Source organism: Ailuropoda melanoleuca, chromosome 14 (assembly GCF_002007445.2).
Source record: "Ailuropoda melanoleuca isolate Jingjing chromosome 14, ASM200744v2, whole genome shotgun sequence".
In the NCBI taxonomy this organism is placed as follows: Eukaryota; Metazoa; Chordata; class Mammalia; order Carnivora; family Ursidae; genus Ailuropoda; species Ailuropoda melanoleuca.
Window position 1 is genome coordinate 54,661,512 of NC_048231.1, and position 12,502 is coordinate 54,674,013.

Genomic DNA, 12,502 nt, shown 5'->3' on the forward strand with positions numbered 1-12,502 from the left:
TCCCGCATCAGGCTCCTTGCTCAGCGGGAAGTCTGCTTCTCCCTCTACCCCTCCCCCTGCTCAAGATCTTCCCCCGCCAAATAAAAAACTTTTAAAAAAGTAACCTAAGCTGTGAGATCCCTAATCAGACAAATGTTGATGAGTCCTACGTTCTTCTTAAAGCACACTATTACGTACAATTGGAGATGTTCTATCGGAAGTAATGTTAGTGAACTAATATTCCAAACACTGTTCTAAGGAGGTTACGTGTATTAACTCACTTAATCTTACATCAATCTGATGGTGTAAATATTGTTATTCTCATTTTAGAGACCAGCAAACCAGAAACAGAGAGGTTAGTTAAGAGCATGTGGGATTCAGACCCATGCTCTCTTCCCACACAGCCTGGCTTTCAATGGCTGGAGAAATGGCTAAGAATGAGATTTTTACTCTAGATATAAGGAATTCAAAGTGCTCTTGAAATGAAAACAAAATTAACAAAAGGCCACACAATTGCTTATTAAAAACAACTGAACTTGGTTATGAGAACATGAGCCACATTCACCATTTTCTCCAGGGATACCATGGACAGGTTTCCAATCCCACCTCACCTGGGCAGAAGGCTCGGTAGGGCGCTCTGTCCGTGCCAAAGACCCAAGGTAGAAGCACAGCAGAACCCTCTCAATGGAAAGATTCCTAACTTCTTGATGCCTTCACACCCTTCTGAGGGGAAAGACACGTTCTCCAATAGCGTGTTTATTACAGGCAGTAATTCTTAAACCAGGGGTCCCCATGGTCCCTGGAAGTGGCATGTGTCAGTCTTATGCAGCCTTGGTCCCAGCTCCTACCATCAGCAGAAAGTTGGCTGGGGCAGCTAGCTTTAGAATGTCAGCATTAGAAGTGCTCTTAGGGAACGGGGCACGCCAGCTCTTGCTTGGAGTAGCCAAAATCTACTTTTTTCCTATTTTCCATTTGGGGGGGGACTAAGCAGGAAGAAAGGTAAAGACCTATTTTTTCCATCTTCTCCAATCATTCTGTGTGTGTGTGTGTGTGTGTGACAGAGATAAAAGTGAGGAAATATGCATGAAAGACCATTAGTTGGCTGGGGCTGCCAAAACGAAGTACCACAGACTGGGTACTTAGCACATTTATTCTCACAATTCTGGAGGCTACAAGTCCAAGATCAGGGAGCTAGCAGGCTTGGTTTCCCCGGAAGCTGCTCTTCTTGGCTTGGAGATGGCTGTCTCCTTCTGTTTCCACATGGTCACCCTTGTGTGGGTCTGCGCCCTAATAAGGACACCACTTATATCGAATGAGGGTCCACCTTCATGACCTCATTTTACTTTAATTACGCCTTTAAGGACCATTCAAATACAGTCCCCTTCTGAGGGACTAGGGGTTAGGACTTCCACCATGTAAATTTGGAAGGAACACTGTTTGGTCCACAACAGACACCTAAATCCAAGCCCTGTGAAACTGAGCAGATAGGAACCACACATATAAATTTGAGAAGATTATACAATATCACTTTAATTACTTTATTATATTAAATAGAATCACTTAGAAGAAAATTGGGATGTTGGTTGTTATTTGAATTTGGGTTTATTTTTAATGCCAGTTTTTCTTAGATACAGGCTGCAGTCAGAGTTATCTCCCCTTTCCAATGGTTGAGCAGTCCTACCGATTTGCAAATTCACAAAGGGAGTAATCCTGTGTTAGGCCCAGTCTGTTTCCTGGCAGCGATGTTTTTTTTTGCTCATGCCAGGAAAAAAAAAAAAAATTCTCTTTCACAGTAGATAATCCCCCATCTTTGAGGTTGATCACCTTTAAAACCTTAACATGAATAAGTTCTTTGATGAGGCCAAAAATCAAAATAGTGTTTCATAATTAAGTCAGCAAAGCCTGACCAACTGTGAAGCCAAACCCCCCAACATCCAAGTAAACTTTGTTTTTCCTTTTTTTCCTTCCTTCCCTCTAAAATTTTTGTCAGTTTAACCTCTTTGACCCTTGGGAAATGACAGAGGTGAGTAGATTCAGAAATGGGAGATGAGAGGACTCAGTGAAATTACGACAGAAGATTGATCCCACAGAACTAGATGACCGGAAAAGAGATGTGGAATAGAAACCTGACTGGAGAGCAAGAAGGAAAATGGTAACTGATTTTCCTTGCAAGTGACTGGGAAAGAAAGCCGAAAATGAAACCACTTTTTTTTTTTTTTAATAGTGGCATCAAGGGAGGCCTTAGGTGGAAACTTAGGTAGAAAAAGCCCAGGAATGTGACCAATCTCCAGTCATTCTCATCCTTAGGCTGAATCCCTCCTACTAGGTGCCACGTCTCCCAAATTTTACCCAAACCGCACCCCCCTTATCCAGTCCCTAGAGGCTATTTCAGGTGTAGAAAATATTTCTTCATAGTTTGGACAAAACAAAGAACTTCATTCAAATTTTGAGAACAAATCATTTCAGTTCAAGAGATGTTGATGACCTACTGCATGGTAGGCACTGTGTAAGATGAATTTCTGCCCTCCAGGAGGAAAGAGGACCTGAACAGCCAAGGTTTCTGGTCTTCGCTCTGGCTGCGGACCATCCTGGCTCGCCATGAAGGGGTGGCGGGACCCCTTCCTCCTCTGCAAGAAGGTGGTAACCCGCAGAGGCCGCGGCACCTTCCTCAGGCAGATTCGGTGACCACGGCTTCAGATCTAATATGTTTGTTCATTTCTCATTCTCTGAGAACTCAAGTCTGAATAGGAGAATTCCAAGTCTGAGGAGGATTTTCCCAAATAATCTTTTCTGTCTTCAAGTCCTGCAATGCTTAGTACTTTCTGCAGCTTTCCCATCCGGGGGAGGGCATCTAACAGACAGACGGAGAGTTTGGTCAGAGGCCTGCTTCGAACCCATGCACGGCTAGTTTGGAGTCCTCGGGCAAGTGACTTAGCGGCTCTTTTAGTCTCCCTTTCCTCCTTCATAAACTGGAAAGATCACACTCAGAGGGTTGCTGTTGGAATCCAGCACGGACGTGTGTGCAGATCCCTAAGCACAGGGCCTGGCTAATGTTAGTATTAATTGGATAGGTGACCCCTGATGACTCTTCCCTTGGATAAAGAAGGTATTTCTCTCTGAGAAATATCTCAGATATTTTAATAATAATCTCAAGAGTCTTCCAGGCTTCTGACCTTACAGCTTCCCCCTTCACCCTTTCCGGAATTGTTTCCAGATTCTGGGGATCAACCTTGTCTCTCAATCTGTCTCCCTCCAGCCTGTTGCATTTATCATCAAATTGTTAAAACTCCTTCCACCTTTGCTCAGTTTGGCTCCCGTCCCCCAGGCTCTCAGCTAGCATCTCTGTTTAGGCCAAGTGGCCCCATGGGAGAAGTAACATCCCTGGAGCCTGAGCTTATTCCAGAAGCCAGGACACATCTCTCTCCTTGTCTCACTAGGCTCCATTTCCATTTTGAGCCTAAGGTTCTTCACCATGCTCCATCTCTGACAAGTGCAAATCATTGGCCAAGTAGAAATCATTGGCAAATTCTAAGTTCAGTCCAAGCTAAAGGTTTTTGCCCCAGGTTACAAGTTCCATTTACATCCTCATCTTCTGATCTACTAGAATTTAATCATAGTTTTGTCCTTACTGTACACTTGAAGTATTATGGCGAATAAGTAGATATCATTTCCAACAAGGGAAGAAAATGCTGTTCCCATTTCATGGTCCATGGCTTTCTCCACTGTGATGGACCAAGGTGTTCATTTGTTCCTGCCAAGTTCCTTAACGGACTAAAGGGACCTTTCATACACCATTCTCTCTCATCCTCTCTGTGTGGGAAATTTTTAAGTCTTTACTAAAAGTCAGGAAATACAAAGTTATTTCACTCATTAAAGCTCATCTGTTTATTATGTTCTATATATTGGCCTGAAAAACTCTATAAGGAGAACAAACAGAAGAGGCTTCAAAGCAAGGTGAGGACTCTTCAGAGATCTGGATAAAGAAAAGGAAGCTTTAATGAAAACAACTGTGTAATTTTAGGATTAATTTGTCTGTTTAAAGATGCTGATGTTGACTGCAGTGCCCAACACTGGATTTACAGAGACCAATTTTATAAGACTGGATTTTACCTGAACTACATGGTTTTGTTTTTTTGGTTTTTTTTTTTTTTTACACTTAAGTTATTGCTTTTAGTACCTTTATCAATAGTGGGGAAGGAGGAGATGACAAGAAACAATCAATCCCAAGCCAGATGTGCTTTAACTCCTTAGCAACTCTTAGTAAGGCAGTTCTGAGTAAAAGTTCAAGGTACCAACTAAAATAGGGTCCATTTAATCTATTGTTGTGTAACAAATTATCCCAAAAGTTCGCAATTTAAAACAATAACCATTTAGTATTCACGTAGTTCCTGTGGGCCAAGAATTCCAGAAGTGGTTTATCTGGATGTCCTGGCTCAGTCTCTGACGAGGTTGTACTCAAGATATTGGCGCATATAAGTCATCCTTTAACTTCACAGGGATGGCGGGATTTGATGCTGAGATGGTTCATTCACAGGACCACCAAGTTCATTCTGGCTGTTGGCAGAAGGCCTCGGTTACTGGCCATGTGGACCTCTCCATGGAGCCGCTTGAGAGTCCTTATGGTAGCCAGCTTCCCCTAGATCGAGTGATCCAAGAGAGCAAGGCAAAAGTCCAAATGTTGTTGATCACCTAGCCCTGAAGTCAGATCATGCCATTCACCTGCTCCTGGCCCCCAGCAGCCTCCCATTGTTCTTAGAGCCATGCTAAAGTTCCCACCATGGCCCACAGGACCTTATGTGGTCTGAACCCTATTTTGTTGATCTTCTCTTCACTTCCAATATGCCAACTACACTGAATTCTTTACATTCATTTATTCACTACAGAACATTAATTCATCAAATACTACGTGCACAACATTCTCTGGGAAACAAACTGAGAGTTTGCGGGGGGGATGGGTTAGCATGGTGATGGGTATTAAGAAGGGCATGTATTGCAATGAGCACTGGGTGTTATGTGCAAACAATGAAGCATGGAACACTACATCAAAAACTAAGGATGTACGGTATGGTAACTAACATAAAAATTCTAGGTACCTGGGATAGAGCAGTGCGCAAAACAAACAGGCCCACCTCATGGAACTGTCATTCCAAAGTCTGAACACCCACCAGGCACACCAAGGCTCCCTGCCTCGCACCCATAATTCCCTCTGCCCAGATCGTTCTTCTCCAGATTTTCACAGTCACTCCATCACGTCATTTAGGTCTCAGCCCACGCTCCCCTCAGAGAGGCTTTCCTTAATCCCCTCACCACTTTCTCCACCCTCTGCTTCATTCTCCCCCAAACCACCTATCATGTCTGACATTCTACCTTCATCTACTCAAAGTAGCTCCCTGGTCATACTGAAAGATCCAAGAAAACAGGGCACTTTTTCATCTTTTCGAGTTTGGGGGCCAATAGCCCCAAAGCACTGACCTCTTTAAGATGTGTGTTTCGTTTGATGCCCACCCTGCTGCCAAGACCTCAGCTGACTGCTCTCAACACATCTGCCTTAGCAGCGCCGTCCTCTTCCCGCTTCTATTCCACTCTGAGCTTAGATGCTAGATAGCCACGCTGTAGAGTAGCCAATGTCTGTCCCCTGTCTTCATTCTCACAACAACCCTATCTGTTATGGTCTATTATTCTTTCCATTGTATAGTTTAGGAAACTGAGGCACAGAATATCAATACCTTGCACATGGTGACCCAGGTAATAAATGTCAGAGCCAGACTAGAATGAATGCAGTCTGGCTCAAATGTACTGACCCTTTGCCACTGTAATACCTTCCTATCCTTTTCTAGAACTGCATGGAAAACAAAGATAAACTGGCTCTAAGTGTCTGAGGGGACCTCCTAGGAGTGAAGGGCATAAATGCTTATGCATGGATTTGGAGATATATCTGTTTTGGTTACTTCTGATCTAGCACTGCATCTCAGAGAGGTGAAAGTGTTGGGTGGCTAAATTCCAGATATGCCAATTCTTAACCTTTTATAAGCAGGAACTGAGACAAAACGCACACTACTAACTTGAAAGCATATGTACAGTAATGCAGTCTAGAGCATACACTTCACTCCCTCCACACATTATTTCAGAAGCTGGCCTCTCCAGGGCATACCCACATTTCAGCCTCCGTTCTGAGCTCATTTGCTCATTCTCCTCATTCAGAGCTCATAAGCCTTCCATGTGCTCCCTCCATGATTCCCCTGCAAACCCCTTTCTAATAAGAGCGGAAGCCTGAAGGTCATGTGTCAGACATGACGGACTTCAAATGCCCGAGCAAAATCAGTCTCTCTCCCTCTGTCCACCTTCACCGGCTTTTAACATGCAGATGAGAAGGCTCAGTCAGGGATCATCATTCCCGGTTCTCCGTTCTTGGATAATCTCACAATTGCCACATCACCCCATACATGTCTCCACAGTGAATAGCATTTCGCAAAGGTCTCAGCATTCCAAGAGCACCTTATTCACTCACTTGCACATCATATTTAAATTCTCACTGCAGACAAGAAATTTTGCAAGGGTTATCAGACAACAGGGCCTTTTCTCAAGGCATTCACAATCTAATAGACAGGAATGTACCCATATTTCAATATACAGTGTTGGGGAAATAATGGCAAAGTAATTTTGGAATCACAGAGATGCTTGGGGGAGGAAGGACTATCCTGGAATGAGGGGGAGTTAGGCCAGTGAAAAGCAATGGGATAAGAAAGCACAAGCCCAGCAGCAGCCAGAAATGACATGATCTCTGGGAAATAACTACAGCTGATATGTCCCTGAGGGGGGAAAACTACAGAACAAGAACAGGAATGGAGTAGAGAGGCACAGATCGGACCCTAGAGGCCTTCAGGCAGGGAAGGCACGTGCACCTGAAGGCCTCAGCACATTCACGTCAGGATGAGATCACGGGCTGGACATGGTCTAAAGTCCACATGGAGATCGCACTTGCAAAGGGAAAACGGTAGGAGGCACCTAGCGGGTGGCAGTGGTGCAGGCTCTGACCGCATCAGGGAGCACTCTGCACGCGTGGCTTGACCTCTAGAGGATGAGCCCAGGAGGACTCCAAGGAGGGAACCACGTATTATGGGCTGGTTACGTCTCTTATTGAAGTTCTTACTGAAGCTGATGTTGAAGGTTTGATTCTTGTACAAGTTATGTATGGATAAAATATTTTCTTTGTAAAAGACAACCTCCCAAACCCTGATGGAAGAAACGGCAGAATGGAAAAGGCTTGGACTTTGGACTGAGAGCTGGGCTCAAATCGGTGTTCTAACACTAGCTGTGTGATCCTAGATAATTCACCTCTCTGATCATGGCGATCCTCGTCTGTAATGTTTTGCCGTATATACACAGTTCTAATACACTGTCGGTGCTCAGACCCAGTAGTTATCATGGCATTTCATTACTGTTATTAGCACCACTGTGGCTTTCTAAAGAAGGGGTAGGCAGGAGCAGCAGATGGACCACTGCACCTGTCTTGTTGATAGGAGGAAATGTCAAATTGCACCATCTGCCCATCCTTGGGTGTGGTAACCTGTTATTCTATAAGCAACAACAAACGCCAGGATACTTGCTTGAGTCATTCTTGAATGAGTGCTTCTCAATTCATTTTGCCCACCACTGCCAGATTTACCTCCCCCAAATACTGCTATTCTATTTCTGTTCTAGATTGTTCAGTGACGTCCTATTACCTATGGAATTAAAACCCCCAACATCTTGGGACACCTGGGTGGCTCAGTGAGTTCAGTGTCTGCCTTCAGCTTGGGTTATGATCCCGGGATCCTAGGATAGATCCCCGCATCAGGCCCCCTGCTCAGTAGGAAGGCCCACTTCTCCCTCTCCTGCTCCCCCTGCTTGCACTTTCTCTCACTCTCTCTCCCGCTCAAGTCTATGTTTGAGCTAACCATAGCATTACGGTTGCATTCCCATTTCCCTAAGGAGCGGTGGCATAGAAATCTCATAGGACCTATAAAATGAGGATATTTGTACCTGCTTTTTCCACCTCACAGATTGTGGTAAGGATCACATGAGATAATATTTATGGAGTGTTTTATAGACTAAAAAAAAAAAGGAAATAACACTTACGGAGGGCCTACTATGTGCCAGGCAAGTATGCATTCCTTCTTATAGTCATTATAGTAACTAGTAGGTTGTTTTTAAGTCCTATTTTCAAAGATTAAAAATAATCTGAGGCCCAGGGCGCCTGGGTGGCACAGCTGTTAAGCGTCTGCCTTCGGCTCAGGGCGTGATCCCGGCGTTATGGGATCGAGCCCCACATAAGGCTCCTCCACTATGAGCCTGCTTCTTCCTCTCCCACTCCCCCTGCTTGTGTTCCCTCTCTCGCTGGCTGTCTCTATCTCTGTCAAATAAATAAATAAAATCTTTAAAAAATAATAATAATAATAATCTGAGGCTCCATGAGATTAAGTCCATTGGGCAAAGATGCATGGCTCTCAGGAATGAAATAGAGGTTTGAATTCAGAATGGGTTTTTTGATTCCTTATTATTTGGTTTCTTGCTTTACAAAAAAGAGAGAGAGAGACCCCCCCCTTCACTCTAGCCATACTAATCTAGTTACTGCTCCATGAACCCATGTTCTCCTTGATGTCTACCCAAATTATATCCCTTCCTCATGGCTGCTTTGGACCTGCCCTGGCTGCACCCCAAACAACCAGTCATGTCCCCCTCACCTCACCTCTTTCTTTGGCACAAACTCCTAATACAGACAGCATGAGGGATCTTTTGTACTACTGTCTGCAATTACTCTTAATTCTAAAAAGCTTATTTTATTCTATGTATAATCTTATGTCGCCAGTAAGTCCCTACGTTTTTGAAGGCAGAGAATGCCCCTTTTCTAGAAGGTCTAGCATTCTAACTATTCATCTATCCATCCACCTTCATCAACATATGGCTGATGCCCTTAGATATTTACACAGGTAGTGAATGAACAGAGGAATGAAGGACTCAATGACCATGAGTTTAAATAACCTGGTCTTTGTAAGTCTCCTCTGGAGGGCCTTCTCTTTCCAGGGAGCCTACTGGCTTGTCTCCTGTATATAGACCTTGAAGGCATTCTGTTCAGGCCTGGAACCTTAGGGGAAATTCACACAGCTGCAATCTGCTTTTACAGGGTCACAGGGACACTCACCAATTCAAAAGAATGAACTGCAACAGAAATGCCTCTTAGTAAATGCAGTTCCATTTTTAAGTGACTAGGCAAAGTCACTCAAAAGTAACACTTAGCTAACATATCTAACCCAGAGAGACTGCCCTTCCTGCACAGCTGCTCCCTGCCTGGGACAAATCATAGGTCATATCCAGCACTTAGTGTTTAGGAGTCCACGTGACTGCTTTTAATGACTTCGCATGACCAACACACAGCAACCTGTTGTCCTCAGACCAATGGGTCTAAAGAAGACGGTTTTGAAATCCTGTGCAGGAAGATAAGATCTCTTTTTGAAAGATTATAGTATAAGGAGTCTCCCAGCTTTTCTGTATAATTGTGGTCACTGGTAAACATTGCACCAGGTCATCTCCTTCTGGCCTACCCCCTCCACATGTCCCTTGATTCTGTCTGAACAAGAGATCAGGTTCCAAACCGATAGAGTTATGAGAAAGGGAGCACTCACACCAGGTCTTCAGCTCCTCTCTCAGGGAGCACTGGACACAGGCTGAACAGGCTGTGATTAAGGCCCGTAGCCAATGACCAGGAGAGCCAGGCTTTCAGAAAGAGCACAGTAAGCAGGCAGAAGGAGCAAGCCCCTGGCCAGGGCCATCCTCCTGTGTCATTGTCTCTGCTCCCAGAAACATATGGAGAAAGAGTGGAGGAGATCCTTTCTACTTAAAGAGTAGAGTTTAAACTTTGAATTAAACTCGATTTCTAAATTGACTATGACATTACCAAAAAGGTTATGAAAAAGACTATAACTCCTTAGCAGAAATGAAGTCTTGAGAACAAATGGAGTTCAGATATGGAAAAACAGAACACGGCATTTCTGCCACCTAAAGCGTGACTATAAATTGTGGCTCTGCTGCCTGTGCTTGGTGATTTTATTCCTGTCCATTTCCCTCAGCGGACTAACGACAAAGGCCATTGTATTTTCCTCTCACTTTATCCTCAGCTCTGAGCTCACTGAGTGCTCTCCAGTGTGACAAGAGACAGGGTGATAAAGAGTACAGCCTCTGAAGATAGAAGACTGGAGTCTTAGAATATTAGTTGCATAAATGAGTGAATTCCCAAGTACACGGAATCATCCAGCGATCTATCTTGAACCCATCCCGACTCCCAAGGCCAAGTGTTTCCCACTCATCACCGTATGTTGTAAAGCCTTCCCACACAGCATGCTGAACCCCTAATCTCTGCCCTCCTCCCCTTACCCCCATCTCCTGCCTGACTTTCGAATGTTCCAAAAGAAATCAGGCTGGGCCCAGTTTACCTGACTTCCACACTGCATCCTGGGTGCATGTTGTTGAAACTGTCTTTTTTTTCTTCTTCTTCTTTGTGGCCTATACCATTGATTTAAGTGTTGTATATTTCTGGCCAGCAAGTGCGCAGCATCAGGTGGTCAAATGGATATGGAATGAGAGCTCAGGGATAGGGAAAGCCAATGCTAAAGTGATTTTGTTCAGTGGCCCTGTCATGTTCCAGTTACACCCTGGATTCCATTCCCCCCTCCCACGACCTATTCTGAACAGAGAGGACACATTCCCTCCAGACGTGGCTCAGTCCCTGCTACCCTTGTCCCAGTCCATACTTTGACTTCATTGTCAGCCAGATCCCTTGTGCCCCTTAGGGATCCCAGGAGGTGCAGATTTGCCATCTGCTGGGGAGCAGGGCCTGAGCTCTTGCCAAGGGTATCCTGCATCATTCCGTCTTAGAGGCGGATACCACGACTTTGGTCGAGCACAAACCCTTGGGAGACGGGGAGTTGTTCCCACCTGCAACTGAGCATACGAGGACGCCTAGGAGGCACTTTTTGTTGTTGTTTTTGGTTAGATCTGCAGGGGAGGCAAAAAAANTTGGTCGAGCACAAACCCTTGGGAGACGGGGAGTTGTTCCCACCTGCAACTGAGCGTACGAGGACGCCTAGGAGGCACTTTTTGTTGTTGTTTTTGGTTAGATCTGCAGGGGAGGCAAAAAAATGTGGAAGAGGACTTTTTGACCCACAGTCTGTGGGAGGTGGGATGTCATGAATCCTTTGGTTGAGGCTGTATCCATTCATTCACCTACCAGCTCGAGGGACNGAAGAGGACTTTTTGACCCACAGTGTGTGGGAGGTGGGATGTCATGAATCCTTTGGTTGAGGCTGTATCCATTCATTCACCTACCAGCTCGAGGGACCGGGACAATCTCCATCTGCCCAATAGCTTTCAAATGGCCCTTCCCACAGAGACGGGGAGATGCCAAGTCTCTTTAGATTTAACCATGTGGGAGTTAGGAAGGAGCCTTACTAGGCTGTTTAAGTGCATTCTGGACACTCTGATGCAACATTTCTACTTCGATGACTGGGCCTGTGGGTGTTTGGGGTCTGCCACAGCAGCTCTCGTTAAGAGAGAAGTGCACGTAAGGAGCCCATCTGAGCAGTGAGATGGGAGGGAAAGCTCAGAGGCCCAAGGCGCACTCCCTAGGGTGTGTAAGCTAGAAGGTGGCAGATAAATCCACCCTGCTGTTGTTGGAAGAGGAAATGAGTCACAATGAAGGCCAAGATAATGTATGAAGCAAAATGTGAACTCCTAAATGACTTCCTGTAGGTTGCATTTATAGTCTATACTTCCAAAAAACACACACAAAAAAACAACTTCAAGTGCAATTAATTACTGCCATAATTACTTTACATTTTGAAAGGTAGTCCTTTGTCCTAAAGTAGCACTAAACTGCTGTTGAGATTTGTGGGAAGGAAGACATTCAAAGTGATGAATGTTTAGATTGTTTTGGCAGGCATGAGTGAATGTGCCAATTCGGCCCCAGTCTTTGCTTCTCAAATTCCAGATGTGCTATATTAGAATTACCTGGGAATCATTACAAGCACAGACTCTCAGGCCCTACCCTGTTCTCCTGAATCAAAGGGGACTAGGGCACAGAAATCTAGATTTTAATAGATACCCAATTCATTCTGCATCACATTCACACTTGGCAACTACTATGTGGCCATGTCCAGCCCTGCCCCTCACTTCCAGTCCCCGAGGAAGGCATGTGCTCAGAGAGGAAGTAATGACTCCTCAATCCCAGGCTTAGAACTGAGTGAACGGGGCAAGACTCCAGGAAGAGCTCCTTTTGCGCTCCGTCCCGGAGCCCAGGTAGACGGAAGAACTGCTGTTGTCTATTTCAACCCCAACCCCTAAGCCCGAAGCTTGCATCTTGCCTCTCCATGCAAGGAAAGGCAGTAACTGCCAGTAAGAGTCTGAAGGGAGCACAGGCAACAGTAATTGTGCCACCAAGTCAGGCCTTGAAGAGTGAGCTGGGAGACGCAGGGAGCAGTTCATGGAACCA

At 45.0% G+C, this 12,502-nt stretch overlaps 1 protein-coding gene and 1 long non-coding RNA gene across 4 annotated transcripts in view; one reads left to right on the forward strand and one right to left on the reverse strand.

Annotated features, from left to right (window-relative positions):
• The window catches only part of DLGAP1 (DLG associated protein 1), an 859,965-nt gene that overhangs the window by 486,197 nt on the left and 361,266 nt on the right, over nt 1-12,502 (forward strand). The gene's annotated exons all lie outside the window — the stretch shown is intronic.
• The window catches only part of LOC117795968, a 122,972-nt gene that overhangs the window by 87,057 nt on the left and 23,413 nt on the right, over nt 1-12,502 (reverse strand). The gene's annotated exons all lie outside the window — the stretch shown is intronic.